Raw genomic sequence first — 24827 nt, 5'->3', positions numbered from 1 at the left:
TAACTTAATTACTATCGGCAATTACAGCTCAGTTTGGGAACAGTTAAAGTGGGTGCACACAAAAAGGGATTATTATCCTTAGAAAATGATTGTGAAGATAAAAGGCATTTAATTCACATTAGCTAATGAGCAGAGGCAGAGCTGCAGAAGCAGCATCCCCCCTGCTTTGGGGACCTGCCTGCTGAGGGGATCGGGAGCAGCCAGGCTGCACATCCCAAGGCAAGGCTGGTGAGTTTGTGCCTGGTGAGCTGAAGGGGTGGCACTTCCAGGGCAGTGGAAGGGAAGAGCCTGGCACCTAGTGAGCTGCCTGCCCTCCACAGGGTCATCCTCCCACTGCAGTTACACTCTTGTGCTCATTCACTTCATCCTCAGCCACTTCAGGGGGCTCAGGACCAGCACCTGTCACACACCCACTCTGCTCCTGGATGTCATTTCCCTCATTTTCTCCCTGGTTCTATGAGCATGTGTTGCTTACAACTGCAGGATCTGGTGGGACCTATTCAGGATGGAAGGTCTGTATTTCACAGGCATCGCATTTTCCCCAGAAATGCCTGAGCTGATCCCAGGAAGGTAGAGCAAATCATCTTTCCTTGGACTGAGCATGTGTTTCTCCTTTTCCTGGCTTGTTACAGTGGTTCCTGACCCTATCCCTTAAAGATAAATGCCTGATTTCCTGTTAAATGTGCCCTGAATCCCTTTCCTGGGTTTGAGTCTTGTTAAAACACTCCCCACTAAACTGAATATTCTTCTATTTCTTCTTCTTATCATCATTTTTACAAGTTTAACCACCTGATCCTTTTTCTGTACAAAATTGGTTGAGCTCTGCAAGCTCCAGAAAGCTCATTTTTGCCTTCAAGTAATTTTTGTGACTCCTTTGACACTTGCCAACTTTTCAGCACACTTATCCAGTGTGAGCACCAGAAGGTGATAAGCTCTCTCCTCTAACAGTGTCCCAGGATCTCCTTGGTGTTTAGCCACAGCAGTATCACACTGCTGGAGCCAAATCCTCCTTTCTGAACCAGAAAGTTCTTAGTCCTCACTCTGAACCCATCACTTGCTGGTCCCTCTCCCTGCCTCAGTTCATCTCCAGTGCAATTAACACTGCCTTAAACATTCATTCCTCACTCTCACTGGCATGTTTGTAAGGAGAATTCTCAATTAACTATTAACTCGTGTTTAAAAGCCAACAGTTAATCAAAAGCATTGGAGTATTTTGCCTTCTGCGTCTGTCTCTGGTGAGCTGCTTCTCTGACTGACCAAGCAGGGGCTGTAGTGGTTGCGGGTGATGCACAGAGCATTTCCCGAGCGCTTCTCCAGGCTCTGCCCAGCTGCCTTTGGCACACGCGGCTCTCGCTCCACAACCCAGACCGGCATTTCAGACTCCCTCGGGGCTGCATTGCTGGGGTCTCCGGGGCACCCTGGGCTCCTCCTGAAACTGCTCCTGCTCTTTGAAGATGCAAAGTGCCCTTACTCACAATCCCAGCCTTTGAGACTGGGGAACAGAGCTGGGAACCTGGTGAGATAAAGCTGCTTTGTGATGCCAGTGCTTTTGTCATGCACCGAGGCTGCCAATACAATTGCAATGTCCCTTATCAAAAGTGCTGAGCCCAACCTCCGAGTCTGGGGCCCGAAGGCAGAGAGGCTGCCTAGGACAGCTCAGGGAGGTGGGGGACGTGGCTATCAGGCCAATCTGTAGCCCTGAAAAAGGGAAAACTGGGCAAGTTTCAAGAATGGGGAAAGGATGATGAATGGATGGTCCTGGACAATGTTGACTTGTAAACTTGGGCACAGATAAATTTTCAGATTAACATAGATGCTGCTCTTCCCGGTTGCCACCCCAGGACCTGCCTTTTCTGAGGTCCCCATCCAGCTGACACTGAGGGGGGAGCACCAAGGTCAGCTGAGCACCCAGAGAACCAGTGCCTGTGGGTCATGGGCAGGAACACAGCAAACCGGGGTGCTCCAGTGTGAGCAGGGATGTTGTTTTACTGCCTCACAAAACACTTTTGCTCCCTGATCCGCACCTTCAACCCCTGTATTGAGCTGCCTTTAGTGTTAATTATCTCTGCAAATGACAGCCTCTCTCCAGGGCTCCTGCCACCATCCTGGCTGAGAGACCTGTCTAAGGAGGAGCCTGGCTCTGGGCTCTGGAATGGCATTTGGAGCAGTAGCAACGTTTGAACACAATGGTATTTCCTTCTGAGAGAAAAAAAAAAAAAGGAAAAAAAAAAAAAAAAGACCCTTCAGCTTGTTTTCTTTCCCCCACGCCCCCCTCCTGGAGGAGATATTGCCAAGGCTCACAGATGGGATCGTTTACAGTTTCCTTTTGAGCTGCCTTGGCCCTTTCAGGTTTTGTTTATTCGAGCTGAGCTGTCAAACAGGGGAGGGTGGGTTGGGGAAAGCCTCCCTTCCATATTCTGATTTGGATTGGGGTTGCTCAAATTCCCCATCTGACAGAAGATGATTGATGAGAACGATGCTGGCTGTAAACCTGGGAGGCTTTGGAGATCAGGCAGCTCTGCTCTTTGCAGGGCCTTAAATCCCAGTTGTCAGAGCAATGTGGGGAATGGCATCCCAAGGTAATTACAAACCAACAACAGGAAAAGCCACTGGCAATGGCAGGCACTCCAGCATTGCCATGGAATGGCTGGAGAGGCACTTGGGGTTTTTTTGGTTTACTTTGCTTGGAGTGAAAACACGCGCACATGGTCCTGGGCTGAGGTCAAAATATGCTTACAAAAAACAGGATGTAGAGAGGATGGGGAGAGACAAGACACAGCAAAAAAATTGCCTGGAATGTTTCTGGAAGAGCAGAGGAGCAACCCAGAGAGGAGGAAGTCATTGCTCCATGCGAAATCTTTGGCAATTATCCTGGTGGCAATGGGATAAATACACCCTTAAGAGCATGAAACCAGCTGGGACAGTGCTGGTCCACCCCGATGGCCAGAGCTTCCCACAGCCTCCTCTCCTGCAAGCAGCTCTCACTGCACAAGTGCCAGCCTCAGTTTCTCCAAACCAAGCCTTGGAGGGAAAGGAGAGGAGATGGATGAGGGGATGAGATCCCTGTTTGACTCATGGAGGCAAAGATGGGAGGCATGGGATGACATCACACGTGAATCAGAATGGTGGCCCTGCCCTACGACATGATTTGATCAGCAAAGCTCTCCTGGGGACATGTACAGGGAGGCTGAACTTTAATCTGCTCTGGCACATGTGCTAGCAATGGCTTTCAGTAAAAAGGATTCAACAGCATCTTTTGTTGTGCCTGATTCAGGCAGGCCAGTGCTGTACCTTGTACCTGAGGAAGGGCTGTATGGGATGGGGATGTCTGTGCCCATGCTGGTAGCTCCTACATTGGGCCCTGGGCCACAGTTTCTCCTCTCCAAACAGGACAGTGAGTACAGACCGGCAGCAATTTTCATTGCTGCTGCTGCTGAACAGTTGTGTCCTGGTGTTAGATTTGCTGGACTACAGGGTGTGTGACCTGGGTTAGGTCTCCAAGAGCTTTATCCAAAGCTGTAAGCACCCAGAAGCCTTTGGACTGGAAATTTAACAAAGCCAGGAGAACTGAGCGAGAAGCTCAGGGTGAAACAAAGCCCTAAACTAGATGCACTTAAGAGTAGCTGCTCCAGTTAGACTGGCTGACTCTGCAGGGCTGGGATGGGAAGGAGGGAATTTCCCCTCCCTTCCCCTGTGCTGCTGGTTTAAATCCAACCACAACTGAGCAGTAAATAAGAGTTACCACCCGGCAGCTGCTGGGTGACCTGTGTGCAGTGAGTCACTGAGCTCCGGCCACACAGCCCAGCAGACATCAGCAGCAGAGGACTCCTGGGCTGGAAAGTGCATTTTCTTTGGGAATGTATTTGGGTGAGTCCTCTGTGCACCAGTGCTGCAGAGGCATCCTGGGATGCAGTGGTGTGCACCAGCACTGCAGACACATCCTAAAACACAGCAGTCCCTGCACACCAGTGCTGTGCCACATCCCTGTGTGCAGCTCAGCCACTGGGAGACATGGGGCCAGCAGCAGAACAGTGCCAGTGGGACAAGGTAACAGGAATAGCCATGGTCAGAGGGGAACCAGTGCCCTGTAACTCTGCTGAGTGGTCTGTCATCAGCAAAAGAGAGTCGTGGTGCTGGGGCAGATCAGGCTGAGCCTGTAGCAGCTTGGGCACACTCATAACTGCCTTGGTGGCATTGGGTTACTCATGTGGGGCAGGGTAAATGTTTGAACACAGGGAGGATGCTAAATATCTGACCGTTCCCCGGTTCCTCATGGACCTGACAAACAGAGGGGGATTTGAGCAGATGTTTGAAGGGCAGAGCAGACTTTTTCTAAGAACTTCCTCTCCTGGGCAGATAGGACAAAAAGGGGGTAAAGCCAAGCAAAAACACATGGCTGCTTATTTACCACTTACATTCAGGAGAGCTGAGCCTTACACACCTCCCACTGAGATCGGACTGCACAAACACACGAAGACACTCAGGTCCTGCCCCAGAGTTTCCAATCTAAGATAAGGAATTTAGAAAAGCAAAACAAACTTGGAGGAGTAGCAGCTCTTCAATCTCTCTGTAGATCTCCATCTGGTAAAAGAAGTGCAGACAGGGGCATGTTCTCTCCACATCAGCTGCACAGCAAGAGCGGCTTAGATGAACTCTCCTGGCTGGTAATAAAATGATTTTACATATGTAGGAAGCAGGATGTGCAAAGCCCAGGAGTCTGATCTTGTTTCTGAGATCAAACAGAGTCTTATTGTACAGGGGTGTGGAGCTGATGTAACTGTCTGGTGTGCCGGACACAATCGCCGTGGTTACGCAGCTGGACCGGAATAAAGCAAGTCTGTATCTGAACTCATTAATTTTTACAACCAACTGAACCACTCTGCCATTTTCTTTCGCCTTTTTGGGGGCAGAGGACTGTCGTGCCTCAGCAGAGGGGCTCCCCAGCCGTCGGCCCCTTGACTGCAATGCGGCAGGTCGGGGCTGGCGTGGTGGGGAGCAGCCAAATCCCTGCGACCCCCCGCTAGCCCAGCAGTCCACTGGATCCCTGGGGATGCTCAGCCAGCTGCACGGGTCCGTTTCTGAGACAGGCCAGGAGCTGCAGGGATTAGGGATGAAAATACAGGCTTAACGTGAGCGGAGCTGTTGCTCCGTCAGCTACAGGTTATGTCAATGTTTCCATTAGAAACCCCTGGTTGCAAGGTTTATAGCTTGGCTGTGAAACTGCCCTCCAGGCTGGGCTCTGGCAAGCCAGGGAAACTCACGTTTTTCTGCAGAAATATTTGATGCAGCTGCTCCCACACTCGCACATCGCTTCTCATTGGGAAGGCAAATCGAGGGGGCTCCTTCAGAAAGCTGTGTGGGCAGCAGGACCTGGCAAACAGCCCTGGAAGCCCAGAGAGACAGCCTGAGTGGCCTTGCCTGCCTCGGGGAGAGAGCTGTGTCCCCAGGCAGGCAGGGCAGGACAGGCAGGGCAGGGCTGCCTGGCCAGCACTCACACCGTGGGATCCCGGGCTCACAGGCGATGAGGCAATGCAAACAACGAGGTGAATTTACCAAAAGACAAACCAGAGGAACGGCACCAGAGCCAGGGCTGGTGAGCTGCAGCGGGGTGAGGGTATGGGACTGGGGGTCCTGGTTTCTTCTGGGCACCAGACAAGGACCAGGAAACCCCTTCACACTCCTCAGCAATAGCCATGCCCATGGAGCGCCTCCCCTGGAGCCGGGCCAAGAGCTGCGCATCCTGGTCCAGGTGCCTGAGAGACAGCCCTGGCGCAGGAATGACACCAGCCCAGCACTTGGCTGGAGGTTTTTATGCAGCGGCCAGAGTCCTACAAGAGGCTCCTCTGGCCAGCAGCTTGCTGAGCCTGGATCTCACCCTGGCCTGGCTGCTCGCTCCTGGGGCGTGCTGCCTGGCCGTGGGACAAACACACATCCAGCCCTCCTCCCTTCATCCACCCCTTCTCACTCCTGGAAAGCTGCTTTTGAGATAGATGTATTTGCCTATTTTAAAGAGCTGTGAAGAATATTTGCAGGCTGGGATTTCACTGTGAGCGTGATCTCCCAGGGCAGGCAAGACTATATTCTTCCCTTGTTCTTTCCACTGGGAAGGCTAGAAAAGACGAGAGGCCAGCACACTGCTGGGCACAGCTCTGGGCCCCCAAAGGCACAGAACACACCTCCCTTGCAGGGGATACACACACATCCCCTACCCAGCTGTGAGAGCACCTGGTTCCACACAGAGGTGCTGCAGCTGGGCAGCACACCTCACCCCAGGCTCCACGTTTCCCTGACCATCCTGAGGGGAGGCAGCGGCAGGGTAGGGAGTATGCTTCAGGAGTAAGAACTGCAGCACTAGCCTGGGGACACAAAAAGGAATCCAAAATATTAAGGAATTATTTTCAGGTTTTACCCCCATTACAGCAAAGCATCCCCAGTGGATTTACACTTAATACTGAAGCGTATTGTGCATTTTAGCAGGTGGTCTCCAGCTATTGCACATGCCAGGCAGGAATGGTGCAGGTGGGGCAGGCAGAGTGGGGGAGAGGGCAGTGAGCAGCTTCTGCTCCTGGCTTGGAAACAGCCTGTGCTCTGGCTTCCCATCCCCAGCTATCCCATTGGAGAGGGCTCTTCACTGGGGCTCTGCTTGGCTGCCCTACCATGCCCAAGACACTCCAAACTGCAGGCTCTGCTCACCCAAAAACCAACAGAGAGAGAAGAAAGAAGAGAAAAATAAAAAGCCCAACTCTTGCTGTTTTTTTGCTGCCTTTCCAGTATGCTTGAGTTACCATGGTTAGCTTTCCACTGTTCTCCTTGACCCCTGCAGCTTTCCCTTATGAGTTAGTGTCCTGGAATGTCTCTTTACGAGGTGCCTACAGAAGTAAAGCTGACCTGATGCCAGTGCCCCCACACTGAGGACTTTATTAGTTTTTTAATTTTCTGTCTGGGTGCTCTCACTTGCCTCAAACTTTCCACAGCTGCTAGGATTTATTAATGAAGGAGGTTCATTTGTGTCTTGCCTCCCCTTCCCCTGCTCAGTTAATTGGTGGTGTTGCTTTGCCAGTTGCTATTTTTAATGGCTTTTTGGGGGGTTTCAGTAGAGTTGGGTGAAGATTTTGCTTTGTGCCAGCAAAATCTTCACCCAGATCTCCTGAAACCCCCCCAAAAATTCCATGGGACACATGGGGGCCACAATGAGGAGCAGCTGTGATGGGACCAACCATCCTGATAGAAACACTGGATGTGGCAAGTGGAGCCAAACCAAGGAGACAGCACTGGGACCAGAAAAGCTGAAAACAGCTGCACTGTTGCTGCTGGGATGCAAATAACAAGAATTGAGAGGATAAAATAATTTTCGTTCTCACAAAAAGCACAAATGCTTAAAAATGGAGATGAGAGGGTTTCTCCTTCTTTCTGATGCTGAAGGGGTCCCATGACACTGAGCTGTAGGCTGAGGAGGAGGAAGAGGCTGAGGGGTGATGAAGGACATGTAGAGATGCGGGGCATAGACAGGAGAGGAGGATGAGGAAGGAGCAGAGAGACCTTGCAGTATAAAACCCATTCACAGAGCCAAAAGGATACAGAGACTGAGGAGAAGAGACAGACTTTTAAAGCAGGAGGAGAAACAGACAAATATTTATTTGTCCATAAAGTAAATCTCCATAGCAATGAAGTGCCTCACAATAGATTTTCAAAACAAGCCCAGCCACCCTGCATGCAAGGAGAGCTGCTGGAGTGGCTCGTGTCACCTGCCTTCCTGGGGGTGGCAGAGGGGCTGCCAGCCTGGCACAGGACTACGGGCAGGGGACAGCGAGGGCCTGTCCCTTGGGAAGCATTGGGCAGCCCAGCCCTGGGGGTGGCAGTGGGGTTACTTCTGTGCCAGGGGCAAGGTGAAAGGAGTGGGTGGATTTTCAGAGCCATGTCACGTGTTGGGACATCCCAGGGGTCTGGCAAGTGTGAGATGCATGAGCACAGCCAGGGCTCAGCAGGCAAGGAAGAAGGACTTGCTGCCCCAAACTGCTGGGAAGACAAGGGAGTTGTGGGGTGGGATGAAACTGCAGCTGCCACTCAAGGAGCTGGCCCGCCACCCCGACTGGTGGCCACCTCGGGTGAGGTACATGGAGTTTTGTGGGCCCCATCACACCTAATATGTAGCTCTGGGGCTACGGAGCACACTGAATTCATTACAGAGGAAGCAGCATCTCCTGGGCAGGTGCCAGGAACACAAATGCATCCAGGCTTTACAGCCAGGGCATTAGGACCACACAGGAAGGTGCAGAGGTTCTCCACATCCTCCCACCCCAGAGGATGCGAGATGGTTGACAGGGGCTGGATCCTGAGCTCTGCCTCTGTGGGCAGCCCTCCCCTGCTGCTCATGCCATGTGAGGCTGCTGCCTGACCCCAAAATATCTCAGCAGAAGTATCAAGCACCTCTCCTGGTGCTCATGCTTAGACAAATACCACTGCAAATAATTTGGCTTCAACCAGCAGGGACATAAATTCCATTATTTTGATGTCAGCTGCACAATTTGTTCCTGTAACAAGGTGTTTTAACCTCACTTCATATTCATTGTTCTGCCTGCTTTGATTTTACTGTAAATGACTGAATTTGCTTTTGATCTGCTGCCAGTGCCCCATAAATCTTGACACTTGCTATAAGAAAGGAAAGAGCCCTCCCCGCTGTTTGGTTTGCAGGGGGTGGTGGTGAGGGGGGTTGCCAGGTCACCAGGAGGGTCTGTGCAAGGACCCTGCGCCACCCAAGGCAAGGTTTGGCTCTGAGGATCCACCTGATTTTTCCAGGCAGGGAAAGAGTCTGTAAGAGGGGAATAGGTGGCAGGGAGGAGGAGCTGCATTTCTCTTAAAACCGCAAGCTTTGAGCCAGCCTCATTCAGAGATTCATGGCTCCTTTGAGGACCATGCCGGTACTCTGAGCTCGTGAGAAAACCCCAGACCAAGCACGATTTGTGTGGTTTGAGGTTTCATCATGAGCTGCTTTTAAGTGTTTCGGTTCCCAGCACCTCTTCCAGAGTGTGCTGGAGGTGAAAAGGGGCAATAAAACCATCCCCCACAAAACCCACACTTAACTGAACATTTCCAAACCCAGCAGCACTTGGGGGATGGAACCTTCCATTACTGCCATTTCCCAAATTCCTCCTAACCCCTCCCGTTTTCCAGACAGCAAATCTCCCTGTCTTTTGTTCCTCATGTCCTGAGTGTTCCTGCCTGGCAGTGCAGCCCAGTGAATTCTGAAGGTACAGCGTGCAGAAGACTCCGTTCCCCGGAGCCCTCCTGTCCTGAAAGTGCCCATGCCCAGCAGGGACTGAGGCGCCAGCCCCGGCACTCACACCAGGGTGAGAGTCGGGCTCGTGACCAGGAGGAAGCCACAGCCTGGCCTCCACCAAACAATTGGTGGAAAGGGGCCACGACCTTGGCCAACACCCTGAGGATTGGGACGGCTGCCCATGCTGGGGATGGGCCTGCTCCAACCCCAGCTGCATCCCGGCCGGATGTCTTACCCTGGTGCTGTCCCACATGCCTGGGCTCCTTCAAAGGGATCCTCCCCAGCTTCCGACAGAGGAGCGTGGGAGCACAGGGAATCGGGGGCTGCCCGGTGGCTGGGGTGCATGGTGTGGTGCCCAGTGCGCAGCGCCTGGCTGGCACAGCACGGCGCCCAGTGGAGGGTGCCGCAGTGCCCAGTGTGGGGCGTTCAGCGCAGAGTGCCCGCACTGCCCGCTGCGCTGTGGCCTGGTACACGGTGTCCTGGCACAGTGCCCATGGCGCTGGGCACGGCGTGTCCTGGCACAGTTCCCACAGTCCCCAGCACGGTGTGTCCTGGCAGTGTGGTGCTGCAGTGCCTGGCATGGTGTGTCCTGGCAGTGTGGTGGGTGCAGTGCCCGGCACAGTGTGTCCTGGCAGCGTGGTGGGCGTGGTGCTGCAGTGCCCAGCACGGCGTGTCCTGGCAGTGTGGTGGGCGTGGTGCTGCAGTGCCCAGCATGGTGTGTCCTGGCAGTGTGGTGCTGCAGTGCCTGGCATGGCGTGTCCTGGCAGCGTGGTGGGTGCAGTGCCCAGCACAGCGTGTCCTGACAGTGTGGTGGGTGCAGTGCCCAGCACGGCGTGTCCTGGCAGTGTGGTGCTGCAGTGCCTGGCATGGCGTGTCCTGGCAGTGTGGTGGGTGCAGTGCCTGGCATGGCGTGTCCTGGCAGTGTGGTGGGTGCAGTGCCCAGCACGGCGTGTCCTGGCAGCGTGGTGGGTGCAGTGCCTGGCATGGCGTGTCCTGGCAGCGTGGTGGGTGCAGTGCCTGGCATGGCGTGTCCTGGCAGCGTGGTGGGTGCAGTGCCTGGCATGGCGTGTCCTGGCAGCGTGGTGGGCGCGGTGCCCCGTGCGAGGAGCGGTGCCCCGTGCGAGGAGCGGTGCCCCGTGCCCGGCGCGGTGCGTGCAGCCCGTGCCGTGTGGGGCGCAGCCTGCAGCGCGCTGACCTCTCGCTGCCTCTGGCCCTGAGTGGGGGCCAGGAAGGGAAGTGCTGCCGGTCCTGCTGCTTTCATCGGAGATCTGGAGCGCTGAAGCCTGCCCAGATCCTAATCAGTGTGGGAAAGAAACGGCAGGGCCTGCTCTCGCCCCGGCCTGCTGGAGATGCCTTTTATTTTCATAAGCTTTATCGCAGCCCGCAGCCCCTGATAAAGCACCGTAAATAAACGGAAGGAGCGTGGCGGCAGGCCAGAGCCGCTCGCAGACGCACGCGCTCGCTGCCGCCCTGCTCCCCGGGGGGACGCCCCGTCACACGCCAACTTTCAAAGCCTTCCTTTTATTTCCCTGCACGGGGAAACCACATGGCCTTGCGCTGGGGGACCGGCCAGGCAGCCGGCACCCGCCGGCAAATTCCTGCCCTGCCCCAGCCTCCCCCATTGACCCCGGCCCGTCGCCGAGCTGGGGTCCTGCTCCCGGCGCTCCGCACTGAGCCCTGTGGGGCCGCAGGGGCTCGGGATGGGGCTGGCCCCTGCTCTGGGACTGGGGGAGGACAGGTTTGGGATGTCACATCCTCTCTGCGGGGCAAGAAGGGGGTCACATCCCACCAGAGAGCTGAACTGTCAGCAGGTCTCAGTGCCTCCCCACCAGGGTTTCTCTCCTGTTGAACTGCTGGGGTTTGACACAACAGTTTGGACCGGCTTTATTTTTTTTTTTTTTTTCCCCTATTTTTCCTTTGCTAAGAAGTTTGGGTTTTGTTTAAAAAGGTTTACATTCTTCTGAGAGTATGGAAAAACAGGATCTGGGGGTTTGTTTCCACTCTGGCTCCACAGGCTGACAAAAAGAGAAGTAAACTCTTTCCCATTTCTGTTTGATGCTGCTGTGGGTGAAAGACATCCCTGCCCAGGCTGGCAGCTGCCCCACAGCTCCACTGGTTCTCAGCTCTGGGGTGCCCAGCTTTCCTGCAGTCTTATCCCTGCTTCAGCCTCCTCTTCCCATTGCAGGCAGGGCTGCAGGGAGATGCATTTACTCATATTTCATTTTTCTCTGTGCCCTTCTGTAGCTCACTTTAAGCCATCCCTTATCCCCTTATGCATTGGCAGAAAGCAGCTGGCTGCAGCTGGGTACCAGGGTTTTGTTCCTAAGCATGCCTTCCCTTCCTGCAAGGGACAAGCTTCTTGGAACCAGCGCAGGAGGGTTTGAGTTGTTGCTGGTTTTCACCCTGCCTGCGCTACCATCCGTAAGGGAGGCCACCCAGCTGGTGCTGACAGCTTCCCCTGTTAAATCGATTAAATATAATACAGAAATCGCTCAGACCACAGTGCTGTGAATTAAAGGTTTATAAATTTGATGGCACTTCACATGTGTCAGAGCTGGTCCAGTGCACTCCAGCCCAGATGTGGTGGGTGCCCACAGGTGACTGTGTTTGCCCCGGCACTGCAGGCTCCCTAGGGCTGCACGGGAACCTCTCCTGCCTGCATTTGCACGGTCAGCAGCACCTCCTGGGGCTGCCTCCGTAGCTCCGGGATGCAGCAGAGGTGGCAGCAGGCAGCAGCAGCCCAGGGGACATCTTCCCCTGGCCCCTCCTTGCAGGAGCACGCCTCAGCACGCACTTCTCCTCCTCAGCCTCCTCCCAGCTTTTCATCCCGTTTCTCCAGTTTGCCACAATCCTTTTTCTGTCTGCAGCCCCAGCCTTTCGTGGCATGCAAATTTGATAAATACTCTCTCTGTTTCTCCATGCTGGCTGTTAATGGGAGCGCTTCAATAGCAGCTTTCCAGCCCCACAGTGAGCCTTTGAGAGCTGCTGTCGCAGAACTGCCCCTTGCACCCTCTGCGCCCATCCTGAGCACCCTGCCTGGCCCTGCTCCCCGTCCTACAGCAGGGCAGGCACAGCATCCCCGCCCCACAGCCGCCGCTGCTTCGCCATCTGCGGGCTCCTTGTACCCCGCTGCTGAAGGAAATTAAATTGGCCTGACATGTCTCATCCTTGACAACGTTATATCAGGTATTACTCATCTCTGTGCTAACTTCCAGATGCTCACAAAACTGCTTAGCATTATTCATGCCAGCATTTTTCTGGGATGGGAAGGGGTTTGTAGCTCCCCACTCCTTTTTCCCTCCGTTAGATGGGTACTGTGGTTGCTGGTCTCGGGCTACCAAGAGAACATCTTCCCAGCTACTGATGGCTCTGAGACCCTCACATGCAGTGTGATCCCAGTTTAATCCTAAAATGGATCATCCAGTCTAAAAACACTAAATGCACCACATAACATTTTATAGTAAAAAATACTGAGGGATTGTTTCTCCTACTTCCATGCTACTTTTGTCTCGGATAAAAAGGTATATTGTGGAGGGACTGAAACCTCCAATTATTACAAATGAGATCTACTTTTTTCTCCAGGCTCACCTGAAGGAATGTTTACAAAGACTAACACCCTGACTTTCTGCAACTGTTTTCACTCTTAGAAGAACATCCCTTCTTGTCAGTAGCAATGCTTTTCTGTTGGATGTTCCAGTTATGCTCCATACATCTTTCAGGCAAGGATCTTTCAGATGCTCTGCTCCTCCTTGTGTAATATCTCTGGGTCTTGGCTTTGCTGAAAGTGAAGGAGTCTGAGGGCTCTTAGGGGCTGGGAGGGTTCAATGGGACAGCAGCAGAAAACATCCAGAATTAAGATTATATTTATGAGACTCCTTAGAAGGATGATCCAAAAGCTGGTGGTTTCTCACCCCGGAGTCCTCCGGGGGCTGGGCTGCATGTGGTGCTGGTCCCCTTGCAGGGATGGTACCTGCATGTCCACAGCATGAGCCACATCCTCACCCTGGATCCCAAGGAGCTGAGCTCCTCCAGGAGGTCTCCAATCACAAGAGAAGCCAAGGCCCTTCTCCAATGTCCTGCCTGTCTGAGAGCCTCCAGGGATGCTCCAATGGGATGTGACATCAGCCACATGACCAAGGAGGGGGTTTGAATTTTCCTCCTCGGGATTTTATTCTTTAAGGTGATGGCAATGAGAAAACCCCCTTTGCACCCTTCCCCCAGCTCAAAGCATCCTTTATAAAAATAAAGTGCCCAAAATAGCCCTAGACAGTGCTTGACATTTGCCAGACAGCTGCTCTCAAGAGTGCTACAAAGGTTATGGATTGCTCTCTGTTTCCCTCCTCCTCCCGCCCCACCACTGCCTGCGTGAACTTTGGAGCAGGGCCAGGTTTGATGGGTCTCATGGTTTGAAAAACACAGATTTGAGAGGGAGATGGGATGCAGGGAGGCGTTTGTGTGTTGCTGCCCCCTGTCCTGACAGGCAGCTGAGATCAGAGCTGGGGTGACTTCTGCAAGGGGAGCTGCAAACCCTTGTGTGAGCTCTGCTCGTGGGCTGGATCAAGCCACAGCAGCCTGGGGTCCACAGCGTAGCGTTGTCCCCACCTGTGATGTATTGAGCACCATTGCTTGGTCCTCCAGGTGTGTGAAAGCGCAGAGAGAGGGGCTCCTAGGGTGTACACCTCACTCTGTGCAGCCAGGAATGGGGTCACAGTCAGTCCTAACAGGTCCCCAACAGATGCATGGTCAGCCCAGGAGGCCAGGCATGGCTGGGAGGGATGGTCAAAGGAAGACTTGGGAGTCACCCTGGGTCCAAGCCCCAGCTCAGGCCTAAGGAGTCTGAAGAAGGAACAATCAGAATGGGAGAACTGCAAGGACGCAGTGATCAGTGCTGAAATTGGCACCTGGAGGAGAATGTGGGGACGCAAGGAGAGGCCAAGAAAGGGCTTGGCTAGGCAAGCCCTGCAATGAGAGGCAAAAGCATCGCAGAGAGATGTTTGAAAGATAATTGAAGCACCTGCAAGAGTCGGGGAGGTCCTTCATTCCAAACGTGGCACTGGTTCTATGCAGCCAGGGGGCTTGTCATCTTTCCTGGGAGCACCTAAGAAGAGTTGCAGCTGGAGACAGGACACTGTCTGTGGCCAAGAGGGGACCTGAAATTACATAGGATTACCCCTTCTCATAGGGGTTGGCCAAAGTATCTCAAACAAGGGCGAGGACTCACTGCGGAGTGGAAGAAACACTCCTGTGCAGCTGTTGTTCCCTGCAGGGAACATAAAGTTGGGGCCTGAAAAGTGAAAGATAAAGGCAAGAACTTTTAGATTGAATACATAGAGAAATACTTGAAGTCCGTTATCTTAATCAAAATGAGAAGACTGCAGCAGCAAGGCATGACCCAGTTTTGTTATCTAGTAACCAAATAAATATATGCATGCGTTTTAAGCAAAAGAATCAACAGCTTTTACACAGAAAAAAAGCACGTACACAGGAAGGAAATTGATCAAGTCGAGCATCTTTGAAATGTTAAGTGCAGTAAAAATTTGATTTATACTTAACAAGTTAGGCATAGAACTTCTCAAAGAACTTCTAAGCAGCTTGACCAGATCGTGCTGTGCTGCACTGGAGGCAGGGGAAAGGGCAGGATCACACTCAGCTGTATCCATAACATTACCAAGTTTGGGAGATATCCAATACTGGGAGGTCTTCAGGTTTGGGTCTGTTTTCCCTCATCACAATTGTGGGGCTTGCACCTGCTCAGGGCAGGGTTGTCCCTGCTCCCTAGGCAATCCTCAGGGCTCTGCTGTGCCTGAGGGATAAGGATGGGGGGATGCAAGAGAAGCCATCTAAGGGAGCTGCTGGCTCTGGCAGAGCCCCACAGCCCAGAGGAGCCTCTCAGACAGCCTGGCTTGCCTGTGGGTTTTTTCATGTTTGTTTTTTCCTCCCACTTCTATGTTTACAGACAGTAAGGATTCCAAGGAAGTGCATTTCTGGCTGAGGCCACGCTGGCAGTTTTCCGCAGGATCTGTCTCATTTCCTGGGACGTGAGACTATTTTAAGGACTCTTCAGGTCTCCAAGAAAAGTAATTTCTAAGATGTTTTTCAGTGCCTCTTTCTCTAGCCCGCACACTGATTTGTCCCTGCAGTTTCAGCACCCAACAACTTTGATGTCTAGGAGTCTGTAGGGCTCACCTCTGAAGCATTTCCCATCACATGTCTGGCTGTTTATACCTTCGAGGCATGCAGCCACCCTCTTCTGTTTAAGGACTGTCTTGACCACATCAGTAGAGTGAGAATTTCTAAAAATAGATGAACTGGCAAACTTCTCAATCTGGAAAATGACACGCTTTTGAAATCTCTGGAAAAGAATGGATCCCTTAAAGTATAGTTTACAAATACTGATTTCATTATTTATGGGAGCCGTAAAGCACAGTGCATTCAGAAAGCATCGTCCCACTGAAGAAGTGTGTTACTCATTACCACAGCTTTAGCATTCCAGCATGTTCCTCAACAGAAATGTAGCCAAGAGAACAAGCTGGAGGCATACACAGGGGCAGCCTGAGGGGCAGCTGCTTCTCATTTCATGTTGGAAAGGGGCTCTGAATAGTAGAAGGGGAGACTCAGGGGGAGCTCAGGAGCCTGTGTTAGAGTCTCTGGCAATATCAGATCAAGAGGGTAAGGCAAAGAAATTAAATAGTAGCAAATTCACAGCTGGACAGAGAAGGAAAGATTGTTATGAAGTGAAAACTCAGCCCAAGACATCAGTGAGCCAAGGCTGGAGCTGGGTATTAGAGTGGTGCTTCTCTGGCCAAGGTGCTGGGGACTGAAGGTTAGGCATAAACCCCATGAGTCTTGGAAAGAAACACCAATGTAAAGCACCCAGATGATCTCAGATGGGTGACTTTCCTCCACACTTGTTACCTCAGCACCCTTTCCTCCCATACCTCCTCAGTACACCCAAATTTTCACATATTCTTTGCTATTCTCCTTTCAGTATTTAGCTTAAGCACTGCAATCTCTGGATTTTCTTTTCCTCACATGGTGTTCTGGACAGAAACTAACTCTCCTCTAAGTCTTTTGAAAAGCACCCAGTTTCCCCAGGAATCTTTCTCAGGATCCCAGGATTTAAGTTTCTCTGGGATAGTTGTTTTTACCCTGCCACTATATTGTCCCTCACTCACTCCACTTTTTTCATTCCAAAGCCACTTGTAGCCAGGGGAACATGTTCCTTTTTATGCCAGCTGTCCTGCTCTTATTGTTTCTTTTAAAAGATTTATTGCATCGTTGCTCTCTGCTCCTCTCACTATTTCCACTGGTGTATTTGTAGACAGAGGGAAGCATTGCAAGACTGCCTGCACCTGTTCCTCTGAGCCCTCCTTCTCCTCTGCATCTTGCCCTTCTGTGAAACCCTCCTGAAGGAATTCCATGCTAGGCTTGTGTTTCACCCTTGAGTCGTACCTTTGGAGCTCTGAAACCATGCTCTGAAGTCTTGGCACTGCAGAAGCAAGAGGTTTCTCAGGAATGTTCTATAAGGGTTTGGGAAGTGCTTCAACTGTTACAGCCATGTATAGATGTATGAGTGTGTGTGTATGTGTATATATATATAAATATATATATTTATATATATGGGAAATTTCTGGCATCCCACCGCAATTGCAAGCAACCAGGGGGTAATTTCTTGGCACTGAGGGCAGTGTATCCAGCCCTTCTGACAGTGCTGGTCCTCGGCAGGACCCTGCTCTGGCTGCTCCTCCTGAGTACCCACAGGCACTTGCATTGGGAATGCGGCATCCATCAGTTTGGTACCTACCGAGGGGATGCTGAACATCCTAAGTCCTTCTCCAGATGGCTTTGCCAGTGTCATTTGCATAGTGGTGGCTAGGTTGGAGACATCTGGTCTTTTTCTGTTCCTCCTTCAATGCATGTTTGCTGGGAAGTACAAGAACAACCCCAGCCATGGAGCTCTGCTGTACAGCTGAGAGGAGGCTGTTCCTCCCACATGCTGAGAAATTCCCTGCCATCAGAATATACTCCCCCTTAAGCCTTACAGACTGCTGCCTCCCATGGTCAGCACAGCTGGGCACGTGTCTGCCCTTGACTCTCACCTGGCTAATCACACCATGAGGCACTCACCGTCCTTCAACACAGCCACACTCAGATATCTCACCCCGAGACAGCAGCAATTCACTGGGTAGCTCTGAGATCCCCTGCAGGCATCAGCACCCACCCAAACTGCCAGAGGCGGCAGATAAGCACTTGCCAGCAAAGGGAGTTTGCACATATTTAGGTCCCATCCTTAGGCTGTTCCCGGCTCATCTCCCCGGGACTGCCCAGGGAGGTCATCGACCCTCCTGAAGCAAGGAGTTAGAGCCATGCTGTAATTATTTGCTCTGTGATGTATTTATAACTTTTACATCTATCTGACATTTTATGGCCAGGCATTACAAGAGACAACTGCTTTCCATTACTCACGGCCAGGAGCTCTCATTCACAGCTATTTTTCCTTCCTGTGACATCAAGTTGGCATGGCACACTGGGGCCCAGTGCTGGCCTCACTGGTACAACCCAGGATGCTCCAGGAGCTGAGCAAACAGATTGCCACCATGCAGTGATTGACCTCACCTTCAGTCAGACCCTGGGTCGAAGACTGGCTTTTCCAGGATGAATTTTCTGGCAGTAATCCCTCATTGAGTGTGACAAAAAATCCCATTCCACAGTGGCCTACTGCTGCAGCAGTCCCATGTGAAGTCTCACAAAATGAAATGAGTGTCAGGAGACAGAAGAACCTTGTTTGCTGCCTTTGTGAAAAAAGACAGCGAGTTTTAGAATCTCCCAGGGAGGGTGAATGTGCTCAGCTCCCTGAAGCAGGAGCCACACACGGCAATCCCCTGCCTGCACACCCCCCCCACGTCTTGCTTCAGTGTCAGCCGCCAACTTGGCACCCCAGTTCCATGCCTCAGCTGACAGGGACAGTGAGGACTTTGCACCATCTGGGCATGGGGAAAGTGTGACCAAGGGACAAATGTCACCTCTATGCTGGTGGCACCAGACCCGAAGCACGCAGACGGCTCCGGCAGCCCTGGCACGGTGTGGAGGGAGGTAAGAGAACACCAACACACCGCAGACAGCTCCTGACACTGACCCCTCCTTTCTCCTCCTGACTGAAATTTTCCAGCCTGCAGTCCCACTGCAGCCAGGGGCAGATATCTCGCTCCAGTTTCATCCTGCAGAGCACTGGAACAGGAACACTCCTGCTCTGCTTCCAGGCAGCATGACCTGAAGAGAAGCCCCATCTGCCTCCTTCATGCAACTTCACCTCTGCATGCTTCAAGCATACAAAAGGTTTTACAGGGGCAGTTGCATGCTGCATGAAGATGTCTCAGTGGATTGGTGACCCCTATGGCTTGGAAAAAGCTAAACTCCAGGCACTCTTGGTCTGGCTGAGATGTCTGTGGCCAGATGGAACTGACCATCCCCCTCTTCCCTCTCCCCTGGCTTCTCTCATCTCTGGTGCCTTTCAAACACCACTCTCATTCTGGGATCCCTCAGAGATGTGGGTTACCCCTGCCTGGATTTGATCTGTGTCCATGTTTGAGCTGGTATCCAGCATTTTCATCCAGTGTGCCATCATGGCGATACATGGAGACTATCTCACTGCTGGAGCAGCTGGCAGCCCTGCAGGGTTGCAGCCCACAGGTGTCCCCATGGGGTCCAGGGCTGTGCACAGTCCAGATGCTGCAAGGGGTTGTCACACAGGCAGAGAGACATCTTTGATCATGAGGCATCTTCCCACCTTTTGGGGCCACCCTGATGTTTGGGCTCTGATATGCCCACATACATTACAAGATGACACTTATGCACATTTGCATCTTCTCCCTTTGCTCTGACAAATTGCTTTGCATTAAAGTTGCTTCTCATGGCTCCTCCTGTCCCCCTGTCACCCTAGGGTGGGGGCATCTACACTCCTGAGTCCCAATTAATCCAGGGAAGACAAGGAAAGACAGGTTATAAAATAAAAAAAGGGCTTCCCAGAGCTCAGCTCACAGAGCTGTCATCCACCACCAGCTGCAGACAAGCACCGTGAGAAAAAGGAGTGAGCTGAGAGCCCTGTGCAGCTCGGGGCAGCCGGCAGCTGCTGTGCAGGGAGAACACAGCAGCAGGCTGGGGATTAGGGAACACAGGCAAGGGGGGTGCCAGGGCTCCTGGTTTGCTGTGAGAGCCAAACCAGCCACCAAACCTGCTCCCCAAATTCCCTGAGTGATGCTGTGCCAGAGGCTCTGCAGCTTGGGCTGTGGAGGCAGAGATGAGACAAAGGGGGCTGTCAGTAAGTCTGGGGTGCCCCATCACCCTGCTGTTCTGGCCCATGCCATTCCTTCCAGCTCAGAGATGGACACCAGCTGATCCCAAGGGATGTCTCTGCCACTGTGTCCTGGGCACTCAACAGAGAGGGGAAGAGGGTTGGTGGGGATGGTTTGCTCTCCCACACCTCACACCCACTTCCATTCCCTTATCTCTACCATCCCCATCATGGGGCCATCTCCTGTGCTCCTCTGGGGGTGGGGGGCTTTGGCTGGGTGGAAGTTTCTTCCTGCAGTTTATGGGAGCAGGGCTTGGGGCCAACAGGGAAAAGGAGAGGGAAAACTTTTCTCTTTGGAGGAGAGCTGCTGATGGGTGATTAATGGCCACGGCCAGACCACTGGGCTTGTGCCATCTGATAAGAGGCCTTCTGACAAAACAGACCTGTTGCTGGGGAATTCATCATGCTTCACTCAGCAGCCATCAGATAAGAACAGGGCTGGATCCCTCCCATTCATCCTCTTCATTCCCTCTTCTCCACCCTCTCCTTTCACCCTGTTTGCCAGAGCGTTTCATTCTCAGAAGTGAACTCAGAAGGCACAAGAGGTCTCTGCCATGCGTGGGGGAAAGAGTCAAGGCTAACCCTTTTTCAGGGTTTAGGGGCAGGGGCTTTCAGTATTGCACTTTTTATTAGTCCCCTTGTAGGATGTTGTACAATTTCTTCTCTCCTTTGATGAAAATCATCCAATTTCAAACCAAGGGGTCACACTTCCAGGAAAAAATGCATATCTGGGGGTGGCAATGTCCAACCACACACTTTTCATGTGTGGTTTTGAGTCAAACTGCCCATCTCGTGGGCTGTCACCCAAAAATTAGACTTGCCACGTTTTAGTTAAGGACTACTTTTTCGGCTGCTAGAGGAAGGAGGCAGTTTTTAGGAGGCTGGGTTGCTGTGGACACCACTGGCACGAGGCTGCAGGCTCTGTGTGCGTGCGTGTCTGTGCAAGCCAGACCTCCCTGCGGGAGATGGATGTAATCCCAGACCAATTGCGCTGGAAAACCCTATTCCACATCGAGGGTCATGGGAAGGGAGCCCGGGAGGCTTTTAGGTTATCCCGCGGGGAGCAGGGAGGGGCTGCCTGGGCTGCTGAACTGACGCAGGGCTGGGCTGTGAGCACGGGCAGCTCTGATGGCACTTCGGGCATCTCTGTTCTTTCAGCCTTTTCCCTCTCCCAGCACGGAGCAGGCTCCCCAGCCCCTCACCCTCACATCACTGCCCAGGCTGCCCAAAAGACACAGATTTCCAGCAAACCTAATCCTATACACGCACACTAATATAAGTATCTTGTCATGGAAGTGGATTTATCATGCCACTAGGGCACTTAATGCAGTCAGGGATCTCCAGCAACCCTGGGGTCACATTTCGCTCTCTTACAAAGGGTGGGGAAGAGGCGTGGAATCAAGCCAGGGCAGACACCATCCAGGGTGTGCCACCACGGGCCACGCATGAGCTCCAGGACAAGGCACTTCCCACACCTCATCTTCAAAAGGGCTTTTGCAAGCAGTGTCCTGGAGCTGATTGAATTAGAGCCTAATAAAGCAGTGGTAATTTGCAAACTGGAAATGCTCCAGAAAGCCCAGGACTAATTATTAAAGTCTTCCTCCTGCCCTGCCTTCCCTTGGAGGTATCTGGTTGAAGGTAGCCAAGCTCTAGCCCAGCTTTCCTGGCTTCCCTTCCATGCCCTGCTCCTGTGCTTGCTGTCATTCTCAATGTTGACGTTTTCTCCCATCCTGGATGGAGTCAGATTATCGATAGGACCAAAGATTGACCAAAATAAAAGTTGAGCATCAAAGAACTAGTTTTGATTTAATTTTTTTTCTATTAAAAATGTAATTGTTACAGAAATCGTTTGTTTTTAGGCTAAGGATTTCAAGCACAAAAGAGCTTTTGATTTTCATTACACCAGTATTTGAATAAAACCAGACTTCTTTAATGATAGCATTTTGAGGCTTTTTTTTCCTTTTGAATTTAAATTAGAAACTGTAGTTGGAAATATTTTTTAAAAATCAAAACTTCTGGCTAAAATGCTTCTTTTTGACCAGTTCAGCTGAAGCCCTTCCTTTTCCAAAGCAGCAAGAGCTCCCAGGACTTGGCAGGGTTGGGTTCTTGTGAAAGCATCCTGCTCCTCCCTTGTCATGGTGGGAGAGTGATGGTGACCCCCAGACCCCCAGACCTCTCCCAGGGCCAGTGGTGACAGGTGGCTCACAGTGTCATAGTCCTGACTCTGCAGAAACCTGTGGGGCTGGAGGATGCCAACACTCCCTTTCTTCTGGTGTGGAGACAAGACGTGCCTCTTGGAGACAGCAGCCCAGCATGGGAGTTCAGGGCAAGGTGGCACCTCTGCACAGGATGCCCATGCCCTACTGAGCACCCATGGGTGCCTCACAGGGCTCCTGGTTTTTGCAAGCTCAGGGTAGCCAAGGGGCTGTGGAACCTGCTTTGCTGCTTTCCACCCCTTGTACTCCATATGCTGCACATGGCAGTGCAGGGTCTGCTGTCAGAGGGTTTGGGCCCACTGCTGAGAGCTCAAACTGAACAGCCCCTTGGCCAGGTTTCCCAAGCTGCCTTATGGCAGCAGGTGCCCTGAATTTGAGCCGTGGGCTGCGTTGGGTGTTGAGAGGTCAGGGTGGCTCTGCCATCCCAGCAATGTGCCCGCTAAGCAGGATCAGCAGAGATGAGAAACGTTATCCCGACGAGCCCCTCAAGTGCTCAGCAGCTAAGGTCAGAGCAAAGGGGAAGCTACCGGAGCCCTCGGCCTGCTGGCAATCCCCTGACGGTATTTGTTGCCCCGCTTGCCAAACCTGCTGCCTCTCAGCTGGCTGAAAGGGAGGGAGCTGTGGGGATGTGCTCTGTGCTGCTGCAGTTGTGCCTTCAGCAGCAGGGTCAGCCTGCACAGTGGCACCTCTGGCAGCAAGGGGGGACCCCTGGCCCCATACACAGAGGAGTGTCCAGGAGCACCCCAGCAATCACCCCAGCACTGGGTGATGGCAGACAGCTGTAGGACTCCTCACACGCTGCACCAGTGCTGTGCAAAAGCCAGCCAGGGGACACTGGAGAGCAGTGGGTCTGGGGCAGGCAGCAGCTCCACCATGTATCTGTGCTGTAACTCAGCCCTCACACACACAGTGCAGCATTTCTCAGTTCCCTGGTAGGGGATGGGTGTTACTGCTGAAAAAGCTCTCAGATGTCCCCTGAGAAGGAATTTTGGAAAGCAGTTAGTTCATCTTTAGAGCTCCCAACAACCTCTAGCACCCCCAAACTCCTGAATTACTAAACAGAAAAACTACCCATTCTTCTTGCCCCTAATTTCAGAGCATTCAGCTGATATTGAAGGCTGCTTTCAGCAGGCACAAGGACACAGCCAGTGCCTTTCCCATGGGATGGCTCTGCCCAGCTGGGCCATGCAGAGCTGGTCATGATGGTGCATTGGTGATCCTAGGTGCTGCTGGGACCTCCATGAACACAGGAGAGGTTTTAGGAAAGCTAATTCACTCTTCCCATCTTTGCATCACATGAGAGTCAAATGTTGCCTAGCAAATACAGCTAGGACATAAATACGGTCATTAGCACTTATGTACATGTATGATCCGTGCTCCAGTGACTCACTGGGGAGGGGCAGAGAGACAAGGGGAGCCCAGTCTGCCTGGACCAGCCCTACAGAGATGATGAGCTGCCATAGCACAGGGCTTGTTAAACCTCACACTCAATGTTTCTTCCTCCTGCCAGCGCAATCAGTCCTCTGTGGAGTGTCAGTAAGGCCAAGGCTTATTTGGAACTGAGCTTGTAAGCCTGGGAAAGATTTGGCTGATCCTTCATGAATATTTGACTGATGCATTTGGAAAGTGTAACAAAACCCAAACCAGAAGGACTGCAGGAGCTGTTTGCTTTTCTTTCTCTGCTCTGGCAAGGAAAAGCTGATGACCTCGAGCCTCTAAGCACAGTTCCTCCTCATAAGAGTTGTCCCAAGTCAAGGGCTTTCAAGCAAGAACTTTAGGTCTAAACCTAATGCTGACAGCAAATATTTTCTCCACTTGAGAGGCCGTGTGGGGGTACTTGCAGTCAAGTAGGGGAGCAGCAGGCACAATCTTGCAATCAAGGTCTGCCTCTGCTCCCAGGGTGGACACAGCCTGGCTCTGTACAGGTGACACATCAGACATTGCCCTTGCAATGTGAAAGCATGTGAGCCACCACAGTTGTGGCCAGGCAGTGAAAAAGGTGCCAGGAAGATGCTGGAGACCCAGATTTTCTCACTGTGCTGGAGCTTGTGCAGAATGGAGGGCTAGAGAGGCCACACTTTCCTCGGTTTGCAGAGATAAGCCCTAGCCATGCTGTCCAGCCAGTGCCTAGGTCAGGGTTTTCCCAGAGCCTGGGAGCATTTGCATCCAGTGTTTGGCTTGGCCCATGGTCTCTAACACCCCATGGCCTCATTCTGTACTCGCTAATATCATCATCTGTCTGGCAGCAGCAGATTCCCAGTCTGCACAGATGCTACCCAGGAAAGACTCCAAGCTAATTTTATTAGAGCTTTAGTTTGTTTGGGTTTGGACAAAAGATTCAGAAGGGGATGAAAGCCTGAGATCTGCTTCTGCCTGTCCCTCTGAAATTGAGTAGCTCTGACCAGATAGTCGGCATCTCTCTCCAAAAGTTTCTGAAATAGCAGAAGATGCACAACATGCAGTCTGGAGTCATTAAGAAATCAATAGTAAGGCAGTATCAGGGATATTCCAGCTCTCCACTGGCTGCAGAGCATCCAGGTAATTTTTTGGTGAAAAAGGAGCAAGTCTACCTCTCTTGTGATCCCTTAATGCTATCATTGAAAATGGACCCAAGTTAACATTTGTGCAAATGTATCAAGAGCTGTGGAATCAAGTCTCAGGTGAATTGGGCATCTGAGCATGCCTGTTGGCCAAGCAAAATGTCCTGGGCACCATGGAGCCTGGGGAGCTGACTCTGCTGCTGAACACCACTCTTACTTTAAGGGGACCTGGTGGGAGATGTTTTGGGGCTCTGCAGGCACAAGGTCAGCATTGGAACCATCAAGGAGCACTGCAGCCAGCTGTGGTGGCAGGGGCTTAAGGGCATGTCAATACCACAATTTCAGACTGCAGCCATCCTACCCTGGATTATTACAAGTACCTCAGACACCCTAATGCGAGCTGCAGCTTCCTGTAGAAGAGATTCTCACCCAGCGTGCTCCCC

The sequence above is a fragment of the Hirundo rustica genome, chromosome 10 (genome assembly GCF_015227805.2).
Source record: "Hirundo rustica isolate bHirRus1 chromosome 10, bHirRus1.pri.v3, whole genome shotgun sequence".
NCBI lineage: Eukaryota > Metazoa > Chordata > Aves > Passeriformes > Hirundinidae > Hirundo > Hirundo rustica.
This window is presented reverse-complemented; position numbering follows the sequence as displayed.